Here is a 7,842-nt window from a genome sequence, read left to right as displayed (position 1 = left end):
CCTGAGGTCAGGAGTTCGAGACCAGCCTGGCTAGCATGGCGAAACCCCGTCTCTACTAAAAATACAAAAATTAGCTGCCCATGGTGGCGGGCACCTGGAATTCTAGCTACTTGGGAGGCTGAGGCAGGAGAATCACTTGAACCTGGGAGGCAGAGGTTGTAGTGAGCTGAGATCCCACCACTGCACTCCTGCCTGGGCGACAGAGCGAGACTTCATCTCAAAAACCAAAAACCCCAAAATGACTTATGATAAGCAGAGGCCCAGGAGCCACAGTTCCCCTAGAAGTGTCTACTCCTTTCTTCTAAGTCTGTGGCTCCTGCCCCACATCTGGGAACAAAAAAGCAGTGAATGGCCAGAGAGATGCAAAGAAAAAAGAGCAGAAACAAGACAAGCTACTGGCCTGTGCAATTCACCTTTGAATGAGCAATATGCTCTATGAAAATTGGATGCAAAGAACCTCCAGGTGTGCTTGTAGCTCTCTAAAGACTCCTCACGGCTAGGTTTTCCTTAATGGAAAACATCAAGGAAGGTTACTGAGTGTGGTTTCTCTGAAATGGCCATCAGGACCTAAAATGCCCCATACTGAGGAGCTCGGATCATTTCAGCTAATTTACTTTTTCTCTGGAGCCTTACCATTTTCTAGAAAGAGGAAGTTAGGAGTGATGGGGCAAGACCAGACAACAGCAGATAATCATTCCATGATAATTGCCTTTGATATCCAGGAAGAGACAACGTGCAAAGAGTCAGCTCCCAAAATATCTTGATAAGATCTTGCCTTTGGGGTTGGCTCATTTTCTCTGTGCACTCTGCCCCTCCCTCCCTAGGGCTTCTCTTTGTGTGCAGCTAACCAAGCCTTCTCACAGCAAGCCTCCCCACTAAGGATTCCATGCTCTCTGACTCTCACTGCTTCTCTCCCCATCAAACCTCCTTTCCCAGGAGTTGGTTTAATCTGATTGCCATCCTACCACACATCATCCAATCACAGCTACAGCTCCTCAGCCCCCAGACTCCACTTTAACGCTCCTGGGAAGCATTTGCTTGTTTTGAAAACTGATTTGGGCCAGGTGCGGTGGCTCATGCCTGTAATCCCAGCACTTTTGGGAGGCCGAGGTGGGTGGATCACCTGAGGTCGGGAGTTCGAGATCAGCCTGACCAACATGGAGAAACCCCATGTCTACTAAAAATGCAAAATTAGCCAGGCGTGGTGGCGCATGCCCATAGTTCCAGCTACTCGGGGGGCTACGGCAAGAGAATCGCTTGAACCCGGGAGGCGGAGGTTGCAGTGAGCTGAGATCACGCTGTTGCACTCCAGCCTGGGCAACAAGAGCGAAACTCCATCTCAAAAAAAAAAAAAAGAAAAAGAAAATGGATTTGTATTTCATTGGCTCTCAAACTTTATTAGACGCAACAGTCACCTGGAGCACTTGTTAAAATATAAATTCTGATAGACAGGTTTGGGTGTCAAGAACAGTGCAAGGTTAGAGATAACCAAGTGCATGCGTGCTTGTGTCTTTCCACAATGTCAGGCTTTTACTGATGCCATTTCAATCACAAAAGCCATGAGCTACATGGAGTTCCCAAGGAAGCAATTCTCCTTAGTACTTCCCGTTCACCTGTACTCAGAGCCGCACATACGGGTCCATCAATACTGCAAACCATACATAATAATACACTTAAGCAATATATACACGTTATACATTAACCATTCCACAACAAACAAAGTAGCACTTAACATCGAGAGGAGAGAGATAGGAGAGAGAGTTAACAAACCAGTCCAGCGGGAGCAAAGAAGGCAAAAGGAGTCCTGGTCTGGGCCCTGCTCTTCAGTCTTGCAAAGAAGAGTCTTTGATGTGGTAGAGCCTTCGAAGGCAGAGACTGGGTTCTTATCATGAGGCAGTGCAAGGCTGTGCTAGGACCACTAGAAGGCCTGCTCTTTTTTTTTTCTGAAACAGAGGTTTCACTCTTGTTGCCCAGGCTGGAGTGCAATGGCATGATCTCGGCTCACTGCAACCTCCGCCTCCCGAGTTCAAGCGATTCTCCTGCCTCAGCCTCCTGAGGAGCCGGGATTACAGGCATGCGCCACCACACCCAGCTAGTTTTTGTATTCTTAGTAGAGATGGAGTTTCTCCATGTTGGTCAGGCTGGTCTCGAACTCCTGACCTCAGGTGATCCACTCGCCTCAGCCTCCCAAACTGCTGGGATTACGAGGCGTGAGCCACCGTGCCCAGCCGAAGGCCTGCTCTTTTAATGGTTACAGAATCCTTTGGTGAGGACTGATCGTGAGAGTGTGCTTGTTTGTCCATCCTTATCTGGTTGGATGCAGTCTTTGTTTGTTGATTTATTACGCAAAACTTTTCTGGGGGTCAGGGGACAGGGTCTCACTCTGTTGCCCAGGCTGGAGAGCAGTGGTGTGATCTTGGTTCATTGCAACCTCTGCCTACTGGGCTAAAGCGATCCTCCTGCGTCAGCTTCCTGAGTAGCTGGGACTACAGGTGCACGCCACCACACCCAGCTAATTTTTGTATTTTTGGTAGAGATGGGGTTTCGCCATGTTGCCCAGGCTGGTCTCAAATTCCTGGGCTCAAGCAATCCATCCTCGGAGGCCTCCCAAAGTGCTGGAATTACAGGCATGAGACACGGCACCTGGCCAAGCAAAACATCTTATTCTCGTTGGGAATGTACTCTATGAAATATAAAATGAAATGTTTTTCTAAGGTGGAGTTACTTATATTAAGGGTGTTTTATACAGTGGGTAATAGTCTTTTTAAGATTCATTCATTTTTGTTTTTTTAAGACAAGGTCTCGCTCTGTCACCCAGGCTGGAGTGCAGTGGCAGGATCTCGGCTCATTGCAACCTTGACCTCCTGGGCTCAGGCGATCCTCCCCTCTCAGTCTCCCAAGTGGCTGGAAACACAGGCATGCACCACTATATCCAGCTTATTTTTGTATTTTTTTTAGAAACGGGGTCTTGCTATGTCACTGAGTCTATTCTCAAACTCCTCAGCTCAAGCAATCCTCCTGCCTTGGCCTCCCAAAGTGCTGGGATTATAGGCATGAGCCACCACACTGGGCCAGGTTATGGTCTTAATAAAACTTGCAGGAGATTGCGAAGGAGGTGAACCTAGAACTCCCAGGAACCATGCCCTCATAGGGATGACTTCAGACAGGCATGGGAAGTATTTTGGGAAGGGGGAAAGAAGGCACAAGAAAGGAGGAGATGCCTAATCCTTTAATTATCTTTTCAATAGAGGTAAGGCAAAAAACAGGGAAGAATAGAGAAAAAGAAATGTAAATGTAAGGCTCTCGTTTTCTTTTCTTTTCTTTCTTTTTTCTTTTACTTTTTTCTTTTTGAGATGGAGTCCCACTCACTCACCCAGGCTGGAGTGCAGTGGCATGATCTCGGCTCACTGCCACCTCTGCCTCCTGGATTCAAGCGATTCTCCTCCTTCAGCCTCCTGAGTAGCTGGGATTACAGTCACCTGCCACTACGCCCAGCTAATTTTTGTATTTTTAGTAGAGATGGGGTTTCACCATGTTCACCGGCTGGTCTTAAACTCCTGGCCTCAAGCAATCCACCTGCCTCAGCCTCCCAAAGTTCTGGGATTACAAATGTGGGCCACCATGCCTGGCCAAGGCTCTAATTTTCTTTTTTTTGAGATGGAGTTTCGCTCTGTTGCCCAGGCTGCAGTGCAATGGTGCGACCTCAGCGTACCGCAACCTCCACCTCCCAGGTTCAAGCAATTATCCTGCCTCAGCCTCCTGAGTAGCTGGGATTACAGGCATGCGCCACCATGCCCACCTAATTTTGTATTTTTAGTAGAGATGGGGTTCCTCCATGTTGGTCAGGCTGGTATCTAACTCCTGACCTCAGGTGATTCACCCTCCTCGGCCTCCCAAAGTGCTGGGATTACAGGCATGCGCCACCATGCCCACCTAATTTTGTATTTTTAGTAGAGATGGGGTTCCTCCATGTTGGTCAGGCTGGTATCTAACTCCTGACCTCAGGTGATTCACCCTCCTCGGCCTCCCAAAGTGCTGGGATTACAGGCGTGAGCCACCGCACCCGGCCAAGGCTCTAACTTTCTAGAAGGTTTCATTGTGGACCCCTCCATGCCACCTCACCTTGGCCCTACCCTATGCTGATCCCTCTTTCTCCAAGCAGCAGCCAACCTGAATCCTTCATGGGGCATCCACACTGTATTGTGGCTGTTTCTCCTTTCGTTCCTTATAGTTAACATCCACAATTCTTAAACTTGCCTCCCTGGTTCCCAAGGCCAGTGCGCATCACTGCATTAGTCCGTTTTCATGCTGCTGATAAAGACATATCTGAGACCGGGCAATTTACAAAAGAAAGAAGTTTAATGGACTTAGAGTTCCACACAGCTGGGGAGACCTCACAATCATGGTGGAAGGCAAGGAGGAGCAAGTCACACCTTACATGGGTGGGAGCAGGCAAAGAGAGAGAGCTTGTGCAGGGAAACTCTGACTTATAAAGCCATCAGATCTCATGAGACTTATTCACTATCATGAGAACAGCATGGGAAAAACCTGCCCCTATGATTCAATTACCTCCCTCCAGTTCCCTCCAGCAACACTTGGGAATTCAAGACAAGATTTGGGTAGGGACACAGCCAAACCATATCAATCATTAACCACATTTGGGGAATGTGGATGTGAAACAGGCTTGGAGGCTCATCAGCTAGAGATTCCGATTCAACGGTCCAGAAAGGGGCCCAGGAATCTGCTTTCTAAACAAACAATGCAACTGGGTCTGAAGCTGTGCACTGATGCTGGAGGAAGTCGAGGGGCCGACTTCATCACCATTTTTGCCAACTGCTTTCCCCACCACAGAATTGTGGAGCAGAGGATGATGAGCCCGGAGCTAGCAGCACCCAATCACTAAGCTCCACTACCAGAGGCCCTGGGATCTGTGGTTTCATTTAAGCTCCACAGCAAGCCCCAGAGGCAGGGGTCATTGCCCCGGCTTTTTTTTTTTTTCTTTTTCTTTTCTTTTTTTTTTTTTGAGACGGAGTCTTGCTCTGTCGCCCAGGCTGGAGTGCAATGGCACAATCTCCACTCACTGCAACCTCCACCTCCCAGGTTCAAGCGATTCTTCTGCCTCAGCCTCTGGAGTAGCTAGGATTACAGGTGCCCACCACCACGCCCAGCTAATTTTTTGTATTTTTAGTAGTGACAGGGTTTCACCATGTCGGTCAGGCTGGTCTTGAACTCCTGACCTCAAGCAATCCACCCGCCTCAGCCTCCCAAGGTGCTGGGATTACAGGCGTGAGCCACTGTGCCCAGCCCATTGCCCCATTTTATAGATAGGCAAGTTATGTGCTCTTTGGACTCCTCTACTGCCCCTCTAGCTCTAAAACTGTGATTCCATGTGGGGAAGTCAAAAACCCAGGCTTAAGCCTGGGCACAGTGGCTCACACCTGTAATCCCAGCACTTTGGGAGGCAGAGGTGGGTGGATCACCTGAGGTCAGGAGTTTGAGACTAGCCTGGCCAATATGGTGAAACCCCATCTCTACTAAAAATACAAAAATTAGCTGGGCGTGGTGGCGGGCACCTGTAATTCCAGCTACTTGGGAGGCTGAGGCAGGAGAATCGCTTGAGCCCAGGAGGCGGAGGCTGTAGTGAGCTGAGATGGCACCACTGCACTCCAGCCTGGGCAACAAAGCAAGACTCCGTCTCAAAACAAACAAACAAACAAAAACCCAGGCTTAAGCTTTATGCCCTTCACCATGTGACCTTGGTAGGCTCCTCCCACCCTGGCCTCCAGCTTCCCCACAAGGATAACGAAGTCAGCCCCATCATCTGGGGGGTGCAGCTTCTCAGAGGCCAACCCTGGGGCACTTTGCTTTGTTGGAAGTTGAGTTTGATTACAACTGTAATCATTTGTCCCCCAAAGTCAACTTTCTTTTATTGCTTACACTGCAGAATCATCCAGTCTCAAAAAAAGAGATCTCACATAGTCTAGTGGTTAAAAAAAAAACAATTTTTTTAATAGGAAAATAGACCCTCAGAGGAAATTGGTCACTGGGTTTAACTGGGAGGGATTGTTTCGTGCCTGTGAATGGGTTAATGTACCAGGGTGGGCATGAGTACAAATTATAAAACTAAAGGAAAATGCCGAAAGGCCATGTGAGTGACAGCAAGAATGAAGGCTGTTGCATCCGAGGGCTGAAGTATAGACGCAAGTCCCACTTTAGCACAACCACAGCTGCTATTAAGACCCTCAAACGCACCATCAGTGGTTCTGAATTTTGCATAATGATTGAACTCTGCCGTATCATCAGAGGGGAGGAGAACGGCGTGGAAACCAAAGGGCTGAAATTTCAGCTCCTGCCAAGCCTTCTGGGGCTCCATCACACTCCCAGAATAGCGCGGCTAGGTTCCCAGCAGCCTCGGGCTGCGCCGCAGCTGGGCTTCCGGAGAGCGAGACGAGTCAAGCCCCAAGCACTGCCGGGGACAGCTGGGACTGGACACCACCCAGAAGCCAGCTGGCTGACCCTGTCCTGCCCTACTGGAGGCGCCATCTCTGGTGAGTGGGGGCATGTCTGGCTCCGCTGCGGCTCTCCCACCATTACCTGGGGACCCAGCTGAGTCAGGGGTGGCCTCAAATCCCAGGCAAGAGGGTGGCATCAGTGAGTGGGTCTCCTGAAGTCTTTGGTGGCAGTGGCTGGAGAAGGTGTTAAAGGGCTGAATGGCCCTGCAGGCAGGGGAGGCTGCAGTGTGTGCCAGGCGGATGTGACTTTAGGAGGCCAGTGGCCACCAGCAGAATAGGGATGGGAAATGAAGATGGGCGGGCAGGGAGAAACAGCCCTGCCACAGGCCAGGCAATTGCCCCGTGCAGAACGGTCTTGAGGCTGGCTTCTGAAGGTGAAGGGATTGTTGGGAGAAGGGAGAGTGGCCAAGCCCACTTCTGGCTTGACAACAGTTATGTGTTTTCCAGTGTCCTCCTTCATTCATTTACTCCCTTGCAAGTATTAATTGAGGCAGGGCCCCAGGGGAAACACAAAGATGGGTCAGGCACACATCTTCCCTTCCCAAGAGCTTATACCTTGGTTGGGGACATAAAGCATCACAGAAATAACCATCGATAAGGCAGAAGATGTCAGGGCTACATAAGAGATAAGAGTATTGGGGAGCACAGTACAGTGAGGTGCAAGTCCAGCAGGCTAAAGGAAGATAGTTCTAATCCACAGCTAGCCACTGAGCCTCTATGAACCTCAGTCTTTAAATATATAAGATGGAGACAATAACATCTGCCTTATGGAGGCTTATAGGGTTGTAAGTATCAAATATATATAAAAGGTGCTTGAAATTGTACAGCAATATACAGAGGTAAGCTATTATGGGTATCGTATTATCCAACTAGCCAGCATCTCTCTGAACTTCTCCGCCTGGAATTCTGGGAGCCACAGGGAGCCCGGGATCTGAGTACTGGGTTCTTGTCAGCAGCAAAGCAAAGTCTAGACCCTGAGCCCTCCTTTCCCCTTATAGAAGGCTGACAGCCTCTCTCAGCTCTTGGCCAATCAATCCAACTGGCCAAGATCGCACCACTGTACTCCAGCCTGGGCAACAGAGATTGAGAATATGGGTTGCTGGGCAACCAGGCAACAGCCTGGTTGCAGAGATTGAGAATACGGGACATGTGAGTGAAGTCACAGGAAGGCAAGTGCGGGGCTGAGGCAGACTCGGAGCAGGCTTCTCAGGCTGGAGTGACAATTTCCTGTGGGGGAACAGGAAGGAGAGGAGGCTGGAGTCAAGGTTAGGTACAGGTTGCAGAGGCCTTGAATGCCAGGCAAGGGAGCCTGGACTTTCACATAAAGGCA

The sequence above is a fragment of the Symphalangus syndactylus genome, chromosome 14, assembly GCF_028878055.3.
Source record: "Symphalangus syndactylus isolate Jambi chromosome 14, NHGRI_mSymSyn1-v2.1_pri, whole genome shotgun sequence".
NCBI classification, from domain to species: Eukaryota; Metazoa; Chordata; class Mammalia; order Primates; family Hylobatidae; genus Symphalangus; species Symphalangus syndactylus.
The sequence above is the reverse complement of the archived record's forward strand: the minus strand, read 5'-3'. Positions refer to the sequence as shown.